The sequence below is a fragment of the Protopterus annectens genome, chromosome 16.part0 (genome assembly GCF_019279795.1).
Source record: "Protopterus annectens isolate FY-2018-M chromosome 16.part0, PAN1.0, whole genome shotgun sequence".
Lineage (NCBI taxonomy): Eukaryota > Metazoa > Chordata > Ceratodontiformes > Protopteridae > Protopterus > Protopterus annectens.
Genome location: NC_056750.1, coordinates 416,246,339 through 416,272,090, shown reverse-complemented (window position 1 = coordinate 416,272,090; position 25,752 = coordinate 416,246,339). Strand labels below are relative to the sequence as shown.

General features: G+C 39.6%; 1 protein-coding gene across 1 annotated transcript in view; it reads left to right on the top strand.

Annotated features, from left to right (window-relative positions):
* The window catches only part of GOLGA1 (golgin A1), a 2,378,923-nt gene that overhangs the window by 1,778,583 nt on the left and 574,588 nt on the right, over window positions 1–25,752 (top strand). The gene's annotated exons all lie outside the window — the stretch shown is intronic.

The following is a 25,752-nucleotide window of genomic DNA, read 5'->3' as shown; positions in this document are numbered from 1 at the left end:
CTGAACTACTTAACTCATTTTACCAGACTCCAGAGGGATCTTCTGAAGGAGCTGGGAGATACCCTTCAAGGTTCTACAGCTGTGGGGGTGTCAGGCAAGGTGACCACCCAGCTTGCTACCTTAAATTCTGTCATCAACTCCTCTATGCGGCTCATCTCTTATGCAGCCGATGGAGTGAGTAGGGAAGCAGGTACAGGAATAGAGAGTTTGCTGAGCCCAAGTCTTCCTTCATTATCTCCCCTTTTCATGCCTTGTCCTTGTTTGAACCTAACGTTAAACAGACTCTGACCAGGTGTGAGCAGGAAGGCAAAACTTTGTCTGCCATGGGAGTATGTTTTTCCCTCCCTACCAGGCCCTATCCCAAAGGCCAAAAGGGAGGAAAAATGTGGTTTTGGAAAACCCAAAGAGCATTGCCAGGAGCACGTGGTGAATTTTCCCTTGTGGCAGGGGGGGGGGGGACAACAATGAAAGACGCCAACCTCGTGGCAGAGGGGGACCCCATAATCAGGGAGACAGAGATAAGTTCTCTGGCAAGGCCCTTCCAGCTCTCCTGAAAGGATGCCCACCTGTCCACCTCTGGAGGCAGTCAGGGGAAGACTATCACTGTACCCAAAAGCCTGGCTGAACATCACTCCTGACAAATGGGTACAGTCGATAATATCCACGGGATACAGTCTATCCATCTCCTCCCCACCTCTACAACATACCCTTCTCCTCCCCACCCCTACAGTCAAAATCAGTCCCGGACATTTCACCCAGTCAAAGGGATCAAGCAAGCCTAGAGATACAAAGGTTGCTAGAAAAAGTGTCATCCAGGAAGTCCCCACATACCAAATTGGATCCAGAATTTACTCAAGGTTCTTTAGTCCCAAGGAAAACAGGGGACTGGAGACCCATTTTGGATCTCAACAGGTTGAACAAGTCCATAAAAAAAGTCAAATTTCTGGATGGTGACACTGCAGTCTACTCTCCCTTTTCTGGAAAAGACAACTGGATGTGCCCAGTAAATCTTCAGGATGCGTGCTACCATATAAAAATGGATAGGTGATCCAGGAGACATCTATGCTTTCAGCTGGGAGCCAGTCATTTCCAATTCAGAGCTCTGCCCTTTCGTCTCACTACAGCTCCTAGTGTGTTCACCAAATGCATGGCACTAGTCATGATTCACCTGAGGCGTCTAGGATTCCGGGTGTTTCCGTACTTATACGACTGGCTCCTGACTGCCACCACCGTGTATCTACTAACCAAAGCAAGAGAAAACACATTCATCTGTGGTTGGAATTGAGCATTACCATAAATTTCAAAAAAATCTGCCTTGTTGCCATCACAGCATGTTACTTTCGTAGGAGTAGACTTAAACACAGAAGACATGGTAGCAAAACTGCCTCATGACAGGGTACAGACACTGCGCCATCAAGTATCCATCTTGCTGTTGAAAAAGAAAGTACGGGCAAAGCTTGTTCTAAAGGTCTTAGGCACTATGGCAGCTGCTATCACATTAGTACTTCTGGCACATCTACATATGAGAGTCCTACAGTAGCTACTCTTCGCTCAATGGTCCATGCAGGAGTTACCCATGTCCCACAAGATCTTCATTACAGACTCCTGCAAGAAAGACCTACGCTGGTGGCTTCAGTCCATGAAGGTAACTCTAGGCAGGTCATTCACTCTCCCTCAACCAATAGCCACAACGAACATGAATACTTCCCAGATAGGGTGGGGGAGGCATTATCTGGGAAAGACTGTCCAAGGAACTTGGCAGGAACATGAGTACGACTTGCACATCAATGTCCTAGAGATGAGAGTGGTGCTTCTGGTGTTGCAAGCATTCCAGAACTCTCTTCCACCAGGTACAATTGCAATACAGACAGACAATATGTCAGTAGTGTAGTAGATCAACAAACAAGGTGGAGCCAGATCCTACCCCCTATGTCGAAAGGCTCAAAGAGTATGGCAATGGGCAGTCTCTTCTCAACGTTTTCTGATTGCAGCACATATTCCGGGGAAATCCAACGTGATTGAAAGAAAGGTAAAATTGAGAATACTGGAACATCTAGGTGACATAAGAAGCAAAAGAATGGAAAGTCTGATTGCTGAGCATTTTTGGACGTCACATGAGGGAAATGTTGACAGTTTTTTCTTTAGTGTATTGGCACAACCTATTGGTGGAGGGGGTGATAACATAGGAAGTGAAGCATTCAAAAGCAGATTGGTAAAACTGGAGACAAAAATTATCAATCTAGGTGCTTTATATCATAGAGGGTTGAATTTGGAAGTAAACTGGGAATTATAAGATTTAATGTACAGATGAATAGGTAAGGAAAAATAGAAAATGTCATAATAAATAAATGCAAGTAGGAAAAGTATAGTGGCTCATTTAATCATTGTTAGTGTGATATAACTTAAATATTAGTGGGCACCACTAGCATAGGACATTCAATGGAAAATGGTGAAATGGAAAAAGTAATAAGTTATTTACATTTATTATATAAAGACATTTTATAATGGAGATGTGTAAAAAAAATGTGTGCCAACAGTATAAAAGTGAAAGATGTTTTTTATATCTGTGTTAGGCACCTTTAATATTTGGGTAATTAAAGTCATTATTAAAAGGAAGTGAATGTATTTAACTAATTAGCACTTTAATTAGGGGGATATAAAATGGCTACTGAATATAATGAGGTTATTCCTTTGAAAGCTGTTGAAGCCGAGGTACCATAATGTGATGTGGAATAAAGAATTGTAGCCGCAGCTGTGCTCATGTTTGGTTTATTCTAATTTATTGAGGAGAATTCCTGTGGTGTGTTTCCTGGTTTCGGCTGGGGACTGTGGTTGTTTGTTTCCAGTATGACTTTTTGAAGTTCAGAAATAGAGGGAGAGGAACAGATGATGGTGGAGTCATCTGCATCCTGTATCAGAATGGAGTTGGTTAGTGCAGTGGGCAGATTGTTGATGAATATACTGAAGGGAAGTTTGCAAAGTATAGATGCTTGGCGTCACCGACTGGGTTGGGGAGGAATGTGGAGGAGACTTGTAGCCATTATTACACTCTTAGTTCTATGGTGAAATTAACATTTGAACCACATGATGGCTTTGTCTGATAAGCCTGTCTTGGAGAATCTGTAATGAAGTGACTGTGAGATATCAAAATATATAGAGAGGTCTGGGAATACGGAGGAGACTATAAAATTTCTGTTCCAAAGGTAATCACAATGTTGCCTGTCAGACCCAGCTTTATATTGACCCATTTCAATTTTAAACCATGATTATAAATAGCTAAAAGAATGGGAAATGTTGCCAAAATTGATTGATCTCGATCAGTGTGGCTTTGTAGAGGGGAGGCAAACATTTGATGACATTAACAGGATAGCAATGATCCAGAGGGAATCTGAATGTAAGAGCATACCCCTGCTGTTGGTGGGTATGGATGCAGAGAAAACATTCAACAGAGTAAGCTGGGATTTTGAGTAGGACAGTGGAAGCATTTGCATTACCTGATAAAATAATACAAGTTTTTAGGAGGATGTATGAATGATCAGAGGCAAGAATTAAAAGTGTGAGGTTTCCCATCCAATAGGTTGTGTTTGAACGGAAGAACCAGGCAGGGGTGTCCTCTTTCCCCTTTATTTCTTTATATTTAGAGCTATTGTCAAAGAAAATAAAGTATTCAGAAATTCAAGGATATAATTGGTATTGTAATAAAGAAAAGTTGGCATAATTTGCAGATAGTATTATTTTGTACTTGTTAAATCCAGAAAAAGGGTATTTCTGTGTTGTGGAACATTTTGAAACGGTTTCAAATCTTTTCAGGGTATAACATTAATAAAGATAAAACAAAAGCTGTAGCAGTAAATTGTATTCAGCAGTACTCATATTTATGGGGACACAGTAAGCTGAAGTATTTAGGAGTATGGATTAAAAAGGCTTATTTTGTGGCAGCTAAGGATATGTGGGAAGACACTAAACAAAAGATAATACAAAAACTTAGAAACCTGGAAGCTCTTGTTTGTGAATATGGATAGTAAGATAGAAGCAGTGAAATTGTTTTTAGTCCCTTTAGTTTGATATGCAGGTCAGTCATATTTTTATCAAAAATACAATAGTAGATTTAAAGGAATTTATCCTGGAGGGGAAGAGTGCAAGCAGAATCTTTTAATTCAAAGTGGAAAGGAATGATGGAGATGTTTGGGGAGAGGGGTAGAGTTCAAGAAATAAGGAGAGTGTAGGATTTGGGATGTAGTTCCTTGTGTAGAACTACTACCACCACATAGAATGTTATATTCACATAGTTTCAGAAAGTATCCAAAACTAAACCAACAGAGAAATGTAGGAAGGAAATTTTGCCAGTAGGGATGACTGCAAGTGGGAGTACAATAGGCAAGAGGGGACTGGAATTTACAGGAGAAAACTGGCAAAGGAACCAATGTACTGGAAGCAAATAACTACAGATGGAAAGGTAGTAGAATGTGATGAGGCCAAGAAGAAGTTTGGACTGAAGGTCAGAGATTGCCTTCCTTACGATGGATTGATGTCCGGGTACAGGTGAAAGGGATAGAGGAGTCCTAAGTGAAAGACCTGCACTGGTAGAGCTTTGATTAAATCTAGAACAGAAGCTGCTGTGAAAAGGGGGGGGGGGGTTAAAATAGTAAGGCATATCAAATACACAACTTGAAGAATCAATCACAGGATGTTAGAGAAGATTGGGAAGAAAGACCGGGAAAGCATTTTACAAGGGAATAATGGTATTTTTTATACCCAAAGCAGACTCCAAATACTTTTTCCTCAAGTAGGTAGCAAATGTTGGAGTTGTGATAGGGAGAAAGAAGTAACTGGGAATGTGTTTTTTGAGGCTGGATGAGCTGGCAGATTTTAAAAAGCCCCTACAGAATACTCTTTTAGAAATATTAGGGGAGCAAATTGTAACTAAGGAAATGATACTTTTGAGCTGAGACACAGGATTTGAACTGCATAGACATCGTAAGGCCTTATTAAGTTTAATTCTTTTGCAGTCAACAAAGGCATTACTAGAAAATTAAAATCAAAATCTAAACCAACTCTGTTTGAAGTAAAACATATGGGATATTTAGAAAAGAGGAGGATCAAATTACATAGAAATAAATGCATTTTGTGGGAATAATACACACAAAATAATGCTCAGGAGGAGGAGTGAGGTTTAAGGGAAGGTAGGAATTGAACAATTTGTTATGTTGGGACTAAATGAGAATTGTAAAGAAATAATACCTATATATAATGTATAATATGTGTAAATGAAAAACATGTTAATATATTTTTTCTATTAATGTATGTGTGCCTATGTCTTATGTGATAAAAGGTATTTAAAAAGGGTATTTGCAGTGTTGATAAATGAGAAGTGAGCAGTGTTCGTACTGAGAGAGGCCGGAAGCCATGTTGGCATGGTAAGAGGAGATTGTGCTTGAGTAGGAAAGCTAGCTAGCAGTTGAATTGATACAGTTCTCTTAAGTTTTTTTGAGAGAGTGATATATTAGCTATGGCTATGAAGTTAGAATTATCAGAGGGTGGGTCACCTTTCTGTAGTGGAAGGATGAAGGATTTTTTTCCAAATGGAGAGGAATATGCTTCCTGGATCTATCTGTTAATTAAGATAGGTACAGGGTGAGCTAATTCTTTGGAGAGGTTGTTCTGGTATTGTTTGTTTTGTGAGGTACTGTTAGATGGTTTTGGTGGGGACTGGTTTGAAGTCAGTAGTATTTTCAGTATGATGTGGGAGCTGTGTCTGTACTGTGGTTAGAGACTGAGAGGTAGAGCTGTATTGTGTGTTTGAAAGAACAAGCTACTTTCAAGTCAGATTCAGTAGGTAGAGGGTTAGGTTGTGACGGTTTACCTGGGTTTAAAAGTTTAGATATAGTAGACCAGAACAATGTGAGGGATTTGGTATGGTGATTCTTTTGAGAGGACATACATGTTATTTCTGTTTTATTTCGCCTTTGGCTTTTTTAACACCTTTATTGAATTATCACTTAAGACATAAGCAAACATACATTTATATAAAAGAGCACAAACCATATTAAAATGTTCACATTTATACATCACATATATTTTTTTCATGCAAATGTCCGCAATTTTTGGGGCTTTGGCTTTATTATGAAGGTGATGGTAATGCTGGTAGTTGGTTGTGGTCTTATTCTTTTTCAGGTGTTCCAAGCTTTATCTTGTAGGCTCCATGAAGGGGGGAGATCTGAGTAAAGGCATACAAATTGCTTTTTTATGTATGCGTGCTATATGGTTGCAAGACTCAGCCTTTCTAATACTGTCAATATTTTACCCAAAATAATTTTCTCCTTTATTTTCCATTACAAGGAACTAGACTTATGGGGCTATATGATTGTGTGTGTGTCCTGTTCCCCTTTACCTTAAAGATAGGTTGAACAAGTGCAAATCTCCAATCCTCTGTAATCTGTATGTATTTAAATTACCTAGTTCATAGGTGTTTTCTAGGCTAATGATCACAAGGGCCTTTTTAAGCCTAGCCATGCATCCCAAATCTCTGACAAGTTCTGGTACTCTTGATAACTGTAAGCAGGGGCTTGGGAGGTGAAACATTTACAAGTAGGGCCCTTAGAGACATTAGAGACATGGGTGCCAAACCAGGGATGAATTTCCTGTTCGCCATCCAGTTGTCCAAGTTACACTTGAATTGAATTAGGGAAGAACTCTGCTTCACGTGGATGGGGAGTCTGTTCCACAGAAGGGGTAGTCTCGGGGATAAATACCTGTCTCTCTAGTAGGTCCTATTTGTTTCACAGACAAGGTTTAAGTCTTTAGAATGGATAATACAGGTTAAACAAAGGAGTTATCTATGATCCCAGTTGCATTTGCAAATGGATTCAGCAATGAGATATTCTTTGAGAGTTTTTAAAGTCTTTAGTAGTTTCCAGCTTTTTTGTCAGAAAGTAGGTGATTCCATGTAGCAGGACCAAGTCTGGAAAATTCTCCGTCTTCCAATTAGGTTTTGAATTGTGGGTAAACAAGGTTGAAGTAGCAGTGTTATGAGTTTTTGAGGTCATAGGTGTTGTCCTGCATAGACGTTTTTGTTTCAGTGGGAGACAATAGGCTTAATTCAGGACCTTGATTTTTTTTAGGACAGTGTGTGAAAGCAAAGAGCAGTTATGGGATCATTATAGAAAGATTATTGATAGTTGATTGTTGACAGTTGATAGGGCTTACTGGGAGGACAGTAAGTCTCTCTGAGCAACTTGGACATGTTTGTTTCTGACTTCTTCACAGTCAGAGGTGAGCTACCTGCTCATATGGGTTATATTCCACTAGGACAATGTGTGCAAAAGGAGCTGAAACTACGTATTGTGTTCTTTGCATTTCAGTAAGTAACATAATTTGTGTTCTGTCTTTCAAACTGTTACTTATTATAATTTCATAACCTCCCTAATGTAGATGCATTTTAGATTCAGTTTGCAACAAACATCACACACTTACTTTTTTTCATAGGATTGAATATGTAATAAATAGTCTTGTTGTAGCATAAACATGAAAAACAGTTTTTCTTTGTCTTTCGAAGTGATGTTTGCTAGCATTTGAAAAATGCTGTTCCTGAAAAAAAGGGAATGCTTTACTAGGAATTTTGACTTGCACTCGGAAATTCAGTGTACATCTTTTCTGTTACCTTTGTACCTAAAAGCACAATCTAGCTACAGATGTTCATGACATTATGCACTGCTGCAGTCTTCACTTTTAGATATCCTGACATGCAGGTTGCTCACAGCTGTCCAGTCTTCTAAAACTCCTCCTTCCCTTGGGGGTACTGCCAGTGCCCTGCTTTCAATGCAAGGATACCAGCAGTACAATGAATATGAACCTATGAACCTACAAAGGGTCCATTGGCCGATGCCATCTTCAGATCATTCTTGGCATGCAGCTACATTTGTATACCAGCAGAGCATGTAGTCCATTGGGTGGCTGAAATAGGTCTTTTGTACCTCATAGGGGGTTTCCTTTCATTTGTTGTTTGAATATTGATAGCTTTGAATGTCTGACACAGATTCTAGTACAGAAGAAGTTGTCTAAGTCAGTAACTTCTTGCCCTGTGGTAAACATATGCCACAAACATTATTGCTACAAGTCTTTCTCTTGCTTCAGGCCAAGGCACCACATGGGCTTTTTCGCTGCCCATCGTTTACCTTGATGACAATTGCTGCCATTTGTTTTTTTCCAAGAGTTTGCTGCCAAGGTGATGTCATGAATGTGGTTTGGGGCTGTTTTTATTGTAGACCAAAGGCCCCTGAGATCCTGTCTGAAAAATGAAACCAAGAAGAGAAAGGAAACCAAGGACATCACTGATGACTAAAGGTTTCTGCAATTCAGAGAGGCACTTTAGCAGCCCCTGATTACTGAATTTACTTTGGCCAATGCCTTTAGTGTCAATCATGTCATTCCTCTCATACCTTTTGGATAGTGAGCCTTCAATGACCGAGGCTAGTATTTTGATTACTGAAGGGGAAAGTAGGATCCTAGAATTTACATTTGCGAGGAGATTCCAGGGGCACCACATTGACGATTAGTTTGCCCTCCCAAAGCCTCAAAGATGGCTGTCCCTGAGGTTAGTATGAGCAAAGGACCAAAGCCTAAGCAGTCACAGCCTAACATGCCCCAACCTAACTCCTACGTGTGCTTCTTCTGAGACACTGGTTGAAACTTTGATGTCTTACCTGAAATCCAAGAGACCTAAGCCAGATGTGCCATTGTTGTTGGGAATTTCTTTTAAAAAGAAAAGGATGGATCCTCCGGAGGATGAATCCAACTCCTCTCATGAGTCGTCCTATGTGGGCAGGTTCCCTTGGGCTGAGGCTCTAGACTCAGATACTGAAGAAATCCTGTCCTCTGCTTCCACACTAGAAGATTTCTCCTTTGGAGATAATTTCTACAGAATGAAAGAGACTTTCAATGGGATTCTGAGAAATATTCTAAAGCCAGTAACAATATAGGACCTACATCATACACAATTTGGCAACTGATGCTTAAAAAAACAACTTTATTAAATTCCTCTAAAAGAACTATCTCTTCTAATATCTGCTTTTTAAGGTTCTAAAACATACATGACATTTAATTTAAAAATCTTCATCAGTTATTGCAAAACCAGTCAAATTATGCCAGTCAGAATCAGTTACACAAAACAATTACACAGAGGTAGGAGGTAATGTAACATTATGCTAAATGTTTCATCAGTAGCACATTATTTAAGCACTGGGGCTGCAAAGAAGTAAGAAAAAGAAACCATTCTTCTTTTCCCAGGATTATCTCAGAAACCTTCAAAAACATCTGAATATTAACATACATACATACATACATACATACATAAAAGTCTGAAACCTAGGATACTTATTGTGATCATCTGAGAAATTTATCAGGAATGGAGTTTGGATTTCCTAATTAATGGGGTGAATTTTTGGATCCCGGGGAAATTGCAATTGCTAACAAAGGGTAGTAGCATATAGTCTTATGTCCATGTAATAAATATTGCACAGGAGGAACATCTAGCCAGGTTAGAAAATGTGTAGAGGAGAGTGTTGGAGATATTAGAAATGCTTCCCCTGCCATGCCCAATTTAACCACTTGTAGTAGTGTTTTCAGATCCTCATCTGATGAACTGTATAAATCATTCACAAAAAGTAAACAATGCATCTTTGAACAAGGTTGGTTTCTGGAGTGTGGTCATAACCATAAGTTAGCCTATTAAGTAAACTGCTTAATGTGTTAAGGACGAGACAAAAACAGCAATGATGGCAAAGAATAACGTGGGAAAATCCTTCTTTGAATTTTTATCCCTGAGAATAATTTGCCCTTAATCTTGACGCAACTGCAAAGCGATTTGTCACTGGTCTATAACTTATTGATGTAAGATGTCTCTTGCTATACATCTGTAAGCATCCCATAATCCATGAATGTGGGATACTGTTGAATTCTTTTTTATAACCTTTCTGTGCCATATTTAAATTCAACAGATGATCCTTTGTTCAGTATAACTTTTTATTACCTTTTAATTTAATTGCCATGATTGACTTTTCAATAAAGGCTGTCTATAACAATTATAATAATTTATATATGGTTGGAAGGCATGTTGTTGCTCTATAGTTCTTAGGATGACTTGTAGGTTCATACTTATGGAGGAGTATTTTGTTTTTTAAGCAGGTTGCTGTGTCTGTTCAGGGTGTGCACATAAGTAATCTTTGGTCAGGGTTAAATCTTTGTGTAAAGGTAGTGATACCTTTAGTTGGAAATTGAGTACCACATCTGGGTCCATGATTTTTCTGTTAGCTTTCTTAATTTTGTTTTAATTTCTCTGGCTGTTATTTCCTCCCATTTCTATTAGAGTTTAAGTTCATAGGTTCATACTAGGCTATCTGCCCTAGGGCATTTATAAGCCTAGCCAGAGTGTGTTTGGTTTTCGCCACCCATTTTAAATTTAATTTTGCTATGCCCTTTTTCGAGGTTAGTATACTGTGCCTCTGTCTAACAGTGACACAGAAGTGATACCCGGGGTAAACCTACGATCTCCCATCCACTCATCAAGATTCCTCTTGAAGAGAGTCAATGAGGGACTCTGCCTAACCTGGACTGGGATTTTATTCCAGAGTGAAGGGAGCCTCTGGGTTATGAATCTGTCCCTCCAGCATGTCCTATTTATTTCAGTGCTGAGGTTCAAGTCTCTCAAGTGGGTAGCTCGATGGGATTTGGATTTTCTGAGGTGCAGCATGTCCATTAATTCCGGGTTGGACATGACTTTATACATCAGGCACAGATCGCCTCTGAGCAGGCGGTATGCCACTGAGTAGAGCTGGAGTTTCTTTAACCGGGCAGCATATGGCATCTGTTTGAGCCCTTTGATCCTCTTGGTGAGGTACTTTTGGGGTCTTTCCAGTTGCTGCAGGTGTCTGGTAAGGTACATCCCAAAAGGGGCATTGTACTCAATTATGGGCCTGATGAGGGATGAGTAAAGAGGCACGATGACCTCCCCTGATCTAGATGTGAATCCCTTCATGATTAGGTGGGCTACATAAAATGTTTTTCTAACCACTTTGGCCATGTGGTTGTCAAATAAGAGATTGCTATCAACTTGGGTCCCCAGTTCCCTAATTACTTCTTCTGTACTTAATGGATTACCACCTTTGTGGTAATTTGTGGGCACTTTGTTTTTGCCAAAGGGGATGACTATACACTTTTTGGCGTTTAGCTTGAGGCCATGGCTCTGGTACCAGTTGTCTGTTTCTATAAGGCCCTTTTGGAGGATGCTTGTGTTGGCTGGAAAGTCGATTATGGTGCCCAGTTTGCAGTCATCTGCGAACTTGGTCAGCCACAGTCCTTCCGTGTTGGCCTGTACCTCCGGGAAATATATACCGAACAAGAGAGGTCCCAGGACTGAGCCTTGTGCGATGCCACTTGTAACTGGTTTGGAGTCTGACATGGCTCCAGCAATTCTAACCATGTGGGTTCTGTCCTTGAGCCAGTTTGCAACCCATCTAGTGTCATAGGGGTTTATATTTAAGCTGGTGAGCTTATCTATAATGCCCGAGTGGGGTATTGTATCGAAGGCTTTTGCGAGGTCCAGGTAGGCTGTGTAGACCACCTTCCCCTCGTCAATGGCCTTGGTGACTGTTTCAAAAAAATCGACCAGGTTTAAGAGGCAGGATCTGCCCTTAACACAGCCGAACTGGGTAGGATCCAGTGTCTGTAGGTCCCCAATATCTTTATTTATGAGGTCCATGATGATCCTTTCCATAGCTTTGCCAGACCAAGCTAGTCAGGCTTATTGGGTGATAGTTTCCAGGATCCATTGAGGCACCACCTTTGTGGAGAGGGACCACTGTTGCTGTACATCACGCTTTGGGTACATATCCTGTAGTAAGGCTGAGACTGAACAGTAGTTTTATGTTTGGGTTTAGCTCTTCTTGGAGTTCATGTAGGACGCAGCCCGGGACACCGTCTGGGGTCCCATTGATGCTGTGTTTTTTGCTTTGGAGAGGGCGGCTCTTACCTGAGCATCTGAGGTGTCAGGGGGGCAGCACTCTGCTGGGATAGATATTTGTCCTTTTGGTGGGGAGGGGGGGTGAGAAGTTTGCGCTGAACCTGTCAGCTAGGATGTTGGCAATGTCTGTGGGTTCGATGTATTTTTTGTCATTTTGGACTAATTCTGAGCATATCTGGGAATTCCCACCCAGGTTCCTAACATAACTAAAGAAAGCCTTGTGATTATCCCTAGTGTCCTGTGCAATTTTTCTCTCGAAGCTGGCCTTAGACGATTTTATGAGTGCCCGTAGTTTTTTGCTAATACCGATCAGAGATGCCTTCCCTTTTTGGAATTTTGCGCTCTCAAGTACCTTTTCATTCCTTATACCTCCTTACTCTTCCTTCTTCACGTACTTCCTTACTGCTATCTAATCCTCTTCCCTGACTTTCTCTCTAAATAATACCATAAGCCTGTTTTCCTTCATTTCATATTGCAATTTTTATTTGTATTAGACTAATTTATCTTTAATTTCTCTACAAACTTTTTAAAATTTCTCTAAATATTAAATGACTGTCATATACCTTGTATCAGTTCTTAACCAATGGTTTTATATTATGTCTAATTTGTTGTACTTATTTAAACTTCAGATGTTTTTATTTTATTTTTGAAGTTTGTAAAATTATTGTTCTTTAAATGTGTTTTGTATTAATTTGGAGATTTTCTCCCTGGGCCTCTACTGAAAATGGACTTCTACCCAGTCAGACTTTCCCAGTAATCAAATGTCAATAAATAAATAAACTGTTTCTTTTAAATGTTAAATCTGTTCAGAATCTTTTGTGTTCAACAGGGTCTTTGTAAATGCTTCTTCAAAATGTACTTCCCCGGGATTCATTAGCATCTACACTAAGTGTACACCATTCTGAGTGAACAGACAACACATGCATAACTTGCACCTTCTTCCTCCTAATTTTAGTTTTCCTGCTGATTTTCTTGTAGCTTTAAATATTGACAGAAATTTGTAAAGGTTACCACAAAGTTTAGACTACAAGTACACTTAGTGTAATCTTTCTGGGTGACTAGAAAGCACAAAAATGTGGTAGGGATGCTCTGGAATACATATTGTGTACACTTAGTGTAGCCTTTATTGAATCTGAAGCCTTATTTATTTTTTTTTGGTGGTATGTTTTATTGCGTTTACTTTATTTACCAATTCTCAGTAAAATCTTTTTGATCTGTCAATGAATTGTTTGTTTTGTACATTTACTTTATATTTGCCTGTATACCTTACAAGTCTCTTTGCTTGTGCAGACATTTTTAGTTTGTTATTGGAAATAGTGTATGATAAATCCTGATCTCTTTTTTAATATTGTGTTGCTTTTACCACATTAATCCTTCTAAGAATTTTTGATGATCTGTTCCCTTATCTATATTCTTCCAACAGTGATGCTTTTTGTCTTCGTTGTTTTATAGTTTTCTCTATCTTATACTTTCATGGTGGCATTCTACTTGTTCCCTTCCTCCCCTTCCTTTCCTCCATTACTCTTCACTTCTCTAGTAACATTTTATTTGTTTAGTTTAGCTGCACAGTAGTCATCATCATCCCCCTTTTTCTCATTTTCTACATGGGGTTGGGGTGTTGTGTTAACGGTCACCATTTCTCTATTTAATGCCATTCTCCTGCCTTCTTTGACACTCATGCCTAACTGTCGCATGTCTGCTCTTGCACAATCCATCCACCCCTTTGCTTGACGCCCTCGCTTCCTCTTGTTTTCTTCCTGTCTTCTGCTTTTCTGTACATGTCCAAACCACTGTAATCTGTCCTCTTTGACCTTTTCTGCAATTGGAGATACTTTGGTTTCTGCTCTTATGTCCTTATTTTTTTGTCATCTATGCAGACCCTAGCTAATCAGATCTTGTTGCATCCAAAGCTACCTGCTCTCCTCATTCAGTGCCTCCTTGGCTATATGGCAGCAGCAGCAATTTATCTTTTTCTTCCAGCAAAATACTATACGAGAATTTGGCAGTAGCCCCTGTCAGTAAAGCGGTCCATTAATTCTCATCCAACAGTTTTTCCAGTCCACCTCACCAGTGTGACTAGCCAACACATCTCTTGGTGGATATCCTTCCTTCTGGTTTCTCTATGCCCTCCTTTTGTAACCCCCCCCCCCGTCCAAAGCTACGGTGACCACAGATGCTTCCCTCCCGGTGCTGGCGGTACACTGCAGTGGGAAGACTGTCGAAGGTACCTCTTCACAAGCAGAGGCCCACTTATAAATCAATGTTTTGGAAGTGAGTGCAGTTCAGCTAGTGTTGCAGGCATTCCAAATGTACCTCTCCAAAAGTACGATTGTGATTCAGTCCAACAACACTGCATTAGTGAGTACTTGAAGAAACTGAGAGGAACTCACTCAAGTGGTCTGCCTTCAGGTTGGAAGGAGCCGACGATCTGGAAGCACATTTCCCAGAACCATTGTTCTGTTTCTGTCCAGGGTATTTTGCTTTTGAGGTAGTGGAGAGAGTTTTCTCTGCCAAAGAAAACAGGGGACTGGAGACCAATTCTGGATCTCTGCAATCTGAACCAGTTAGGTTGATACATGAAGTTCCAGATGGTCATTCAGTCCTTTTTACCTTTTCTGCACAAGGAAGATTTGATGTGCTCAGTAGATCTTCAGGATGCCTACTGTCATATAAAAATAAACAGATGATCGAGAAGATTCCTACATTTCTGGCTGGGTGCCAGTCATTACCAATTCAGAGCTCTACCCTTTGGCCTTACAACAGCCCCCAGAGTGTTCATCAAATGCATGGCAGAAGAAGCAGCTCACTTGAGATTGCAGGGATTCTGGGTGTTTCCCTACTTGGATGACTGGGTCAATGCCTCTCTGACCAGGCATCTTTTGATAGAAAGTGCAAGATTATGTATTTCAGCTGTACTCTCACTTGGGAATTACCATCGGTCACCACAAATCTCAGCTAGAACCAACTCATGTGTTAGAGTTCATTGGGGTCTTGTTCAATACAGTATCAGTAACAGCTTCCCTTTCCTTAGCAAGGGTACAGACTATTCAGTTTTAAGTCAAAAAGATAATCCAAAATTCTTTTCTGTCAGCTTGATTGATTTTCCAAGCCTTGGGGTCAGTGTCTGCTGAGAAAATTTTGGTTCTTTTAGCAAGTTGCCATATGAGAATTCTTCAGTGGACCATAGTGACTCAGTGGTCTATTCTGCACCAGGATTTGTCTACCAGGATCAGAATAACAAAGACATGCAAAAATGATCTCTTGTGGTAGATTTACTCTGATCAGATTTTACAAGTCTGTCCCTTCATTCTTCCTCAGCCCAAGGCCATAGTGACCACGGACGCTTCCCAAATTGGGGGGAGGGTGGCATTTCTTTGGAAAGACTGTCCAAGGTACGTGATCCCCAGAGGAGATCGACATGCATATCAATGTCCTAGAAATGAGAGCAGTACTCCTAACGTTACAGGCCTTCCAAGACTCCCTTCCTTCTAGGACTATTATGATTCAGACTAACAGTGGTCTGGTACGTCAACAAACAAGGAGGAACCAGATCTTACCCCTTGTGTGGAGAAGCTGTAATAGTATGGCAGTGGGTGATCTCTTCCAGTCAATTTCTGATTTTGTTTGTCTTCCCATAAACCTTCCACTAGGAAGATTTATAAAAGTAGATAGAAAAGATTTGTTTTTTTGGGCACAGCAGAAAGACATTGACCCTTTTTCAGCATCAGTACCTAAAGTTCTTTAGTTTTTAACTACAGTTTTTAATGAAGGCATTAGCTCCTCAGCTATTAAAGTATAACTAGCATCCATTTCTAATTTTCACACAAGAGTAAACAGTTTCACCTTAACTTCTTCAAAACTTTGTAGGGCCTTTAAAAGGGGAAACCTTTCTTCTTAGACCCCCTTTTAAAGATCCAACTCCATCATGGGATTTGAATTTAGTTTTACAAGCTTTGACTCAATCTCCATTTGACCCATCAGCGAAGTGTGAACTAAAAATTTTACCCTGGAAAACTATCTTTTTAGTAGCCATATCCTGTGTTAGAAGAGTCTCAGAATGTCAAGCCTTTTCTTCTAAGACTCCTTATTTGATTTTTCATAAAGGTAGGTATTGTTACGAACCAACCCATCCTTCCTTCCTAAGGTGGTGTCAGAATCCAACATCAATAAATCTTCAGGCTTCTTTCCAAGTTCCACAAAGAAAGGGGAATACATATTACACTTCTTAGAGGTTCAGACAGTTACATTTCTATTTACATAGGATGGAAAATTTCAGAAAATTAGATCAATTATTTGTCTCCTATTCAGAATCAAAATTGGGTAAGCCAGTTACCAAAGTAACTTTAGCCAAGTGGCTAACAGATTGCATTTCCTTTGTCTACAAAAAATTGGGTATGTCTTTGCCAAAACCTGTAAGAGCTCATTCAACCAGGTCTATGGCAGCCTCCTTAGTATTTTTATCCATGTCTTCCATAGATGATGTTTGTGCTGCAGCAACTTGGGCTAATCCTCATGCCTTTATTGTTCATTACAAATTGGATCTGGTCTCTAAGGGGAACAGCAGCCTTTGGCTCAACAGTGCTCAGGAATATCCTTCCTTAGAGTCCTCCTGGGATTCAGGTTATGGGGACTGTCCCATTTGTTGAAAAACAAATGAAAATTGACATTAGATAAAGAAGTTATGTACTCACCATAACATTCCATCTGTGTTGTCCATTTTCATTCTTCAACTCCCCTCCTTCCAACCCCCTATCATTTTTTATGACATCTGGAAGAATGAGAAGATGCCTTTTATGCTGTTTTCTCATATACTGATTTTTTCCTTTGTTTCTAATAAGCAAAAAGGTCCGTAAACAAGATATGAGGTTTGGTGGGGAACTAGGGCATTATGGGTAAGGGAGGAGCTTGAGAGTTTTCAGTATCCATGAGCTGTAAAAAGCAGCTGAGTTGGATCCGAGGGTCAGATCCGAACTCATTTGTTGAGGAAGAATAAAAATGGACAACATAGATGGAATATTATGGTGAGTACACAACTTCTCTTTTTTTATTTAGATCTCAAATAAGAAATCCTCCTCCTCCTTGGGATCCTCCTTTCCTTGACAGAACCTCCATTCAAACCTGCAGCTATAGTGGACCCTCATGTTTTTGTCCTGGAAGACGCTCTTTCTCATGGTAATTACCTCTGCCAGAAGGGTTTCTGAGTTATAGTCCCAGTCCTACTGCTATCCATACCTTATCTTCCACAAATTTAGTTTCATTGAGGGCTAATTCTTCCTTCTTTCCTAATGTGGCAGCTGTATCTTTCTTGAACCATTCCATTGAGTTGTCTGTTTTCTTCCCTAAATTCAGTAAGAAAGGAGATTACATGCTACATTGTCTCAACATGCATTGTCAGTTAAGATTTTATGTAAATAAAACAAAATTAGGAAATCCAACCAAATGTGTGTCCTTTTCTAAGACAATATGGTCAGCCAGTTGTAAAAGTTACTTTGTCCAGATGGCTTTGATTGTATTTGCCTTTTTAGAACTTAAGACCATTCTGTCAAAACAGTAGCTATACCTACAGCCTTTTTCTGACACAGTTCTCTGGATGACGTCTTTGCAGTGGCAACATGGACTTGTACTCTAAAATTCATTAATTATTACAGATTGGACATACAGTATCCATCCCTGTCAATATTTGGCTCTAGCATATTGCTTAATGTTCTCTCCTAGGGCCACCCAGTTGAATGTCTGGGGACTATGTCTCAAACGTTGAGGCAGATGAAAAAACACTGTATATGAAAGTTATGTACTTGGCATAACAATTAGACACTTGTCTTATGTCCGTGTCAGCCACCTTTACCAAGTTGTCACTTACCTTCAGGGCTTGAAGTAGATCTAGTGAACCAGCCTGAGGTTTGTTCTTAAAACCTTTTCAATTCTCTACTTGTTAAATATTTGCTATTGTCAGATTTTAATTCCAATTCACTTTTGCATAAGCAAGTTGTGATTATTTTAGGCAAACTTGATGTGAGGAACTTCAGGCAGGTAGGGGATTATTGGAGAGCTGACAGAGCTTCAGAGTGTGAAGATTCTAAGATTGCTTGCAGTCTGATCAGATTGAATTCAAATACCCAAAGGCTGATATGTATGGAAGAAGACAACACAGATCAAACCTTATAGTAATTATGTAACTTTCATTTAGATCACATTAATTTCTTTTAACACTTCCAATTAACATGTTAATCTGTTTGCCAAATTTCTAACATTTGGGTTTTGTTTACTGTCTTTATCATTCTTTCATCTGTCTTAATATGTTTGTCAGTCTCTATTAAGTCATACAGGTCTTCCCTTAGATCATTTTGTTAGACTGAGAGCATCCTCTTGGATCTGTGTTTCCTGCTTTTTCCATTGCTGTACAAGTCTAGCTGGACTTTGAAGTGAATCTCCTACAGAAGGTTCTAGAACACTGTCCTGTGGCATATCTTCATATGCATCCCACTCCATCTGCTGCTTCATTGGTACAACCTGTTGCAGTATTGCCTGTGTCAGTTTTCAGAGTTTCCTGCTCTTTTCTGCTATATAATTCTAACTGGACTTTTATGCAAGTTTCCTACAGAAGTATCTAAAGCATCGCCATTTAGGCATATCATCAGATGCTTCCTGGATCTGTTTGATGCTTTCCCATGTGGGCACTCATTGACAAAGGCAATATCACAATGGATCAAAATCTCCTCACTCAATCCTTCGATTCGCAGGTGGTCTGTCACTTCACTTTGTTTAATTTTTACATCTGTAAAATACTTACATTCAAATACATTCCCTCTTTGTGATTTTTTCTGTTGTGATGTTCACCATATCCTGGTGTCTTTGCCGCTGTTATTTATTTTTAAATATCTCTGGAGATGTGCTTTTATATATTAGTTGACTTTCTTCTATCCCACTTCCATGCTTGGCTCTATCATAACTCACCTGATATAGCAGCCATCACTGAAACCTGGCTAAAACCTCACATTCATGACTCAGAATTCCTACCCCCAGGATTCCATTCTCTATGATCCGACCGACCTAATAAAAGAGGTGGAGGCGTTGCTTTAATCTACTCCAGCCTCCTGTTAATTACTCCCTACCCAAACCCTATCCCATCATTCAATAACACTGAACTTGTAATCGGCATACTAAAAATGAATGACCATAAAAGTATCTGCATCATCTGCATTCCGCCAGGCAACAATACTAATACTCTGGAGGACATCCTATCCTGGACTTCCTCTAATATTAGTATTGAAACCTTTATTTTAGGTGATGTAAATATAGATTGGAACAAAATTTCAAACCCAAATCCCTCAATCACCATCAACCTATTTAATTTCACCCAACTCATTAACTCCATTACCAGACCTAACAAAGCCAATCCTCCAGGCTCCATACTCGATTGGATTCTCATATCTCATCCAAACAAAGTCATAAAATCTGACATCTCTTCAGACCCTCTAGGAGACCATCTCCCTGCATTTGCCATACGAGCTACCCCCCCCCACTCCCACCTCTACACTCACACTCGAAACCTCTCAAACTTCAACCCCACTTCCTTCTCTGACTCACTTAAACAAATCAATTGGAACCCTTTAAAACTTCTACCACTAGACGAAGGCATCCTCTATTTCAATTCAACATTCTTAACAGTCCTTAACTCCCTAGCCCCTACCAGAACTATAAGACTTAAAGCTAAAACCTCCTCCTGGCTCACCAAAGATACTAAAAAGTTAATGCTCCTTAGAGATAAAACCTGGAAAACCTACAATAAACATAAACAACCTGAATCACTCCTTAAATACAAGCAGCTAAGAAACATTTGCAAGAAACAAATCGTTAAAGACAAAAAATCTTATTACATTCAACTTCAAGAAAACCATGCTAGAAACCCCAAACAATTCTGGAATTCCATCAACTCTCTCCTCAGACCTGGTACTAAAAACAACCCCTGTCCAGATACCAGCAAAACCGACCTCGAAATAGCCTCTCTATTTAACTCCTTCTTCTCCTCCTCCATTGCCGAGCTAACTAAAACTTTTCCCAACAATCATATATCTCCTGCCACTACTCAATCTTCCTCAAACAGTTCTCAACCACCCTCTTTCAGACTAAAACCTGTATCTATCAACCAAATAAAAAAACTCCTTCTTAAATTAAAGCCCTGCTCTAATGCCCCAGATAACATCCCATCTGCCTTCCTAAAAATTGTCTACGACGCTGTTGCTCTTCCCATCAGCATCCTAATCAGCAGGTCTTTACTTGAATCTTACGTACCTAAACTTTGGCGTTCTGCATACATTCTCCCTCTCCACAAAGGTGGCAAAAACTGTTCAGTCTCAAACTTCTGCCCTATTGCCATTCTCTCCCCTATATCTAAAATCCTAGAAAAATGTATCCACCTACAACTCCTGCCTTTCCTCACCAAGCTCCAGCTTCTCTCTCCTACCCAACACGGCTTCCGCCCTGGACATAGTACTAACACTGCCCTTCTCTCCTTCCTACACTCAGTTAACTCTGCCCGTGACGCTGGTAATATAGTATCCACTGTCCTTCTAGATTTATCCAAAGCTTTTGATACCATCTCACATACACACCTCCTAAACCACTTATCAAATCTCAACCTTTCCTCACAATCCCTTTCCTGGTTTTCCAGCTACCTCTCTAACAGATCTCAAGCAGTGAAATGGGGCCAAGCTACCTCCTCTTTTCTTCCTACTCCTACCGGAGTACCTCAAGGTTCCATACTCGGTCCTCTACTATTTAATATCTTCATAAATGACTTCTACAAGGGCATCCCCAACACTAAAATCGTTCAATACGCTGATGATTCAACGTTAATCTGCTCTGCCTCTAACTTAACAGACCTCCAAGCCCTTAACCCAAAGTGCCTTCTCTACCACTGAAAAGTGGATGCTACAAAACCACCTCTCCCTAAATGCCAACAAAACTAAGATACTCCTTTTCTCTCCCTCTAAATCCTCCTCTCTCGACAAACAGTCATTCCTAATCACTAGCCTTAATAGCTCCTCTATCGAAATTGTATCCTCCTCCAAACTTCTTGGTGTCACTATCGATGATCAACTAAAATTTAATACACATATCCAACTGAATATCAAAAAAACTCACATAAAACTAGGTCTATTGTATAGAAACAACCACTTCCTCTTCTCCTCACTCTAGACTAACCCTTGCTTCTACCTTCCTTCCCTCCTAAACGGTGCCCCCCTGCTAACTAATGTCTCATCCTCTCTTACATCCAAACTTGAGCTATGCTACAAAAAAATCGCCAGATTTGCCACTAATGCAAAATCCTCTTCCCATTACTGCTCCTCCCTTCTCACCCTAAACTGGCTCGAACTTCCTAATCAACTTAACCTCCTCCAACTCACCACAGCCTTCAAGCTACTACTATACCCTTCAAACTGCCCAGCCCTTACAAATATCCTGCTCCCTTATACCCCCTCTCGACCACTTAGATCTTCACAACACAACCTGATCACAGTTCAAAAACCCCAACGCCCTGCTGGCCAGCTTCTCTTATCATTTACACTTGCTAAGAAATGGAATGCCCTGCCCTTGTCACTTAGGACCAGTACCAACCTAAACAACTTCAAAACTCTGCTTCATTCCTACCTCTTTCATAACAGAATTTGCAACTGCACTCCTCTGCCTTTAATACCTAAACTTTCTACTCCATTTGCCCCAGACTAACCTCCTTCTATTCTGCACCTGTTCTCCTTTCTATAATGCACTATGCTTAGTGACCAGCACAAAAAAAAAAAACAGTATTATCCCAAGTATTGCCTTTCTCTCAAAACAAAAGTGGAATTGTTGTGTTTCTTCTGTTACAACCACCTGATACTTATTTCTTAGAGTGACTTAGACTACTTGTTTACTGGAATTATCATTGTAATTCAGAATTTGAACATGGATTAGCATGTACTTTGAAATTATTTTTGTAATCTGTATATATAAATGTATTGATTTGTTTGTTTGTTTTGGAGCTTTTCTCCCCGGGCCTCCACTGAAAATGGGCCCAATAGCCCAGTGGACTTCCCCGGTAATCAAACTGAAATAAATATAAATAAATAAATTATCTTCTTAAATATTGCACCATATCATATATCTTTTTCTTTCCAATATCCATGTCTCTCTTTTATACTTTTAAATATCTCCAGTTTTTGTTATATTTTCTTGTCTCATTTATTTTGTTCCATTTTTCAAGTGGCCTAGTGTGTTTCAGTATACAGAGTATCATAATGTTTTAAACTACTTCTTTACTGTCTTCTCATTGTATCAGAAATAAGTATCTTGTGTGTGTCACTAGAAAACAATATCTTTTTTTATTTATGTATGTACTAGCTTATGCTGCTTATCTTCAAACTGATTTTGTACTCATTTTTCATTTATTGTACACATTTTTGTCATGTACCTTCTTTTACACTGTGTGCATTTACACCTGAGCTGAAGACTGGATCAGTGTTCGACCTTTGTTAACAAATTCATAAACAAATTTGCAACGTGCAATAGTTTTGAACAACTAAATCAGTGGGGTCATATTCAGTACTGTGCTTCACTGAAATCCCTAAGGATACAACAATCTTAGTTTGAAATATGTTCTGTAGCTGAACTCTGTTACTACTTGAAAGATTCATAATGAAATATCAAAAAAGGAGCTAAGATACTACACTTGTATATGTAAGAACCAGTTCCATGGGTTTACGTCTTCACTGTGCAATCTGTCATCTTGTGCTGTACTCTGTTTCTATTGTGGATGTTGTGTTTGAACATATGCTCATTATGCACACTTTAGTGAGGGCCTAGAATACTATTTTTTGAAGTTCTGTTGCATCAGAAGTGAACATTCTTACTATTTCTACTGAATGGGTAAGTTCTTTGTTGAATTATGACCCCCAAGCTCACACATGCAAAGTTTAAACTCATACAGACTAGAGTACATTATATGGAGACAAAATTATATATGAACTTTGTTGCAATACTTTATTCTCTTTCAGAGAGCTTTTTTTTGCTTGGTCCCACAAACACTTTTATATACCCTAATGGCTGCTGTGGTTTTTGGATGTGGTTCACAATAATATACAGTTTGCATTTTGTTAGGCTGACATACTCAGCTTGTTTGTGAATCATATTGTTGATATATATTTGTAAAGTGAGAAACATAAATATTAATCCTTTCATAAAATGATTATTTTGCTAGAACACAAAAAATGACTATCATTTTGCTTGTTCAGACAGGTATGAACATATTCGTGATTCTGTTGTCAACCTTCCCTAAATCCTATTCAGCTATGCAAAATGCCATGAAAGTGGAACCATTCAGTTCAGGGCTTTCCTACTGAACAATTCATAAGACTGTCACAAATTAGTAAAAAGATTGTCATTTGAAATTAGCATGAAATTCAGCTCAAAATGGCCTTTGGAAATTGACAGGGTGCAACATTTACAAAACAGTCAGTTGATGACAAAGTGTAACTTTGTTTTCTTCAGAGTAAAAGCTGTAAAAACATAAATGTGTGATATTACACCACTGCAACTTGTACGTCTTTGTGAGTCCTCCTTAAAATTCACAACCTTACACTTTTTTATACTGGATCCTAGTCTCCAGTTCTATTCACCAGTGCAAACTGCAAAGGTCTCTCTGGTGGCTGGCCCATGCTTGTTGCATCAGTTTTCATGTCATCAGCTTTCAGGTTAAGATTTCTACAAATCCAGTTTGACACCTCTCAAAATATGCACAGCATCACTGGTCCCCATCATTGAGCTGTATTGACACTCCATGTCCTATTTTTGGATTGGGTATTAATTCTTCTGCTTTGGTTATTTTTTAACATATCTCTGACTTTTTCTTTTAACTATGACTCAGTACTTCCTGTCACGATTTCCAGTGATACCTCACTCCCATACCTGTTCAATTTTTCTCTATCTTTGTGTGAGGTACGGTACCAAAGATCTTGCTGAAGTCCATATACATTAAATCCACAGAATTCTCTTATTCAGTTAACTAGTATTCTAGTAGTAGGCCTGGACTGGGCAAGATTTCGGCTGTGCCAATGAGTGTTCCTTACCATTTAGCAGAGAATTAGGTTTCAGGCAGGTCACCAGACAAAAATTCAGGATTTTTCCAGATACTTTCTCCGGAAGTCATGTAAGACTAACAGGCCCATAATTAACTGACTTTCCTTGATTCACCTTTAGGTAAAAGAACCACAGCTTCAGTCCCCCAGTCTTAATGCAATAGTTCACTAAGTAATGAGGGATTTTAGAGTTATTTTGTTAATTCACCAAGCACGACTGCTAGTTCTAACAGTCTGGAAGACACCTTATCTCAGTCTTGTGGCATATCTTAAAACAAAGGACTTGTTCTGTTCTTTTCCCTAGCTACTTTTCCATCTGTTTTATCATGTCTGTTCTACTGTCTTATGCTATAAGTCTGCCTTATTTGCCTTTTTGTAAATACAGAGTTGAAGAATTCATTGTAGGTGCATTGGTGTCTCAAAAATTGCACATCCTAGTTTAAAAGATTTCAGAAAGACCAAACATTTGCTTATCTTATCATATTGTATATAACAGTGACAGAAACTTTTAGCTACAAACAGTCACTACATGCTTTTTCTTTTATTTTCTTTACAGCAGATGCTGCAAATGTTAGGAATCATCATAGATGCAATAATTGTTAGGCTTACAGTCACTTCTCTTGCAAACTAGGAAGTGGATCTATTCAGAACTGGCTCTGCTGTGTTGCTTGTGCTGGTGGTTTAGAAGGTAAAGGTGGCCTGGGTTCAGTTACAAGCTTTTGCATTAAAAAGTGCAGGCAGAGGACGATGGGTGGGGCCTTCTTGGGGGAGAGGGTGGGGCAGGATGAAGACAAGCCATATCCTTCAGAGAAAATTGAGTAGGATATGGTATGTCTTGGGGGTGGGATTTGGCTTACCATTTGGTGATAGCCTTCACTAGCAGGTGTGCAGGAGCAGATACTGGTGTGTATGAAATTATGGTGAGTCCTCATAGTAATATAGGTAGCTTAACTTATCTTTTCATCCAGCTGTGAGGTAAGAGCCATAACAACTAGGATTTCAAAGAAAGGCACAAACAGCCATCATGGCTGTTTACAAGATGGCTTCTCTAGTTTGTTCTTTCCCTGTATTGTACTGAATACATCCCTGATATTTGGAAAGAATGGACTTGGCTGATCAGAAAGGGCTTAATGGTGGGCAGGCAGAGGGGTGAAAGGATAAAAAAAAAATTTAACCTCCCGCATTTATTCAGTAATGCGAGCCTGTCATTTAGTACAAGCTTATAGCTGTATTGAAAGAATATTCTGCAAAGCATGTCATTGCATGCCACCAGCACCACCCTATTTCTTGTTAAATAGGTAGTACTGTTTGGTACTCTATTTTTCATGCTGCTGCAAGAGCCCTTCTCTAATGAATGTAGTACATTTCTATGATGGCAGTCGCCATAACCCCAAGTATTGCCCAGCTTTGTGGTGCAGAGAAAGATGAAGCCTGATTGTGACCTAGACAACTGGGGATTTGATTAGTGGCCCTGGTACTGGAAGAGCCAGGCCTAGAAGGGAAAGAGTGAAAGGGGTGTGGCCCACTCACTTTTCTCTGAGGAGGAGGAGGAAGGTTTCATACTCCTAAGGAGCACATGGGTATGGTATGATATCTCTATTGGAAGCTGGAGAAACTGTGCCA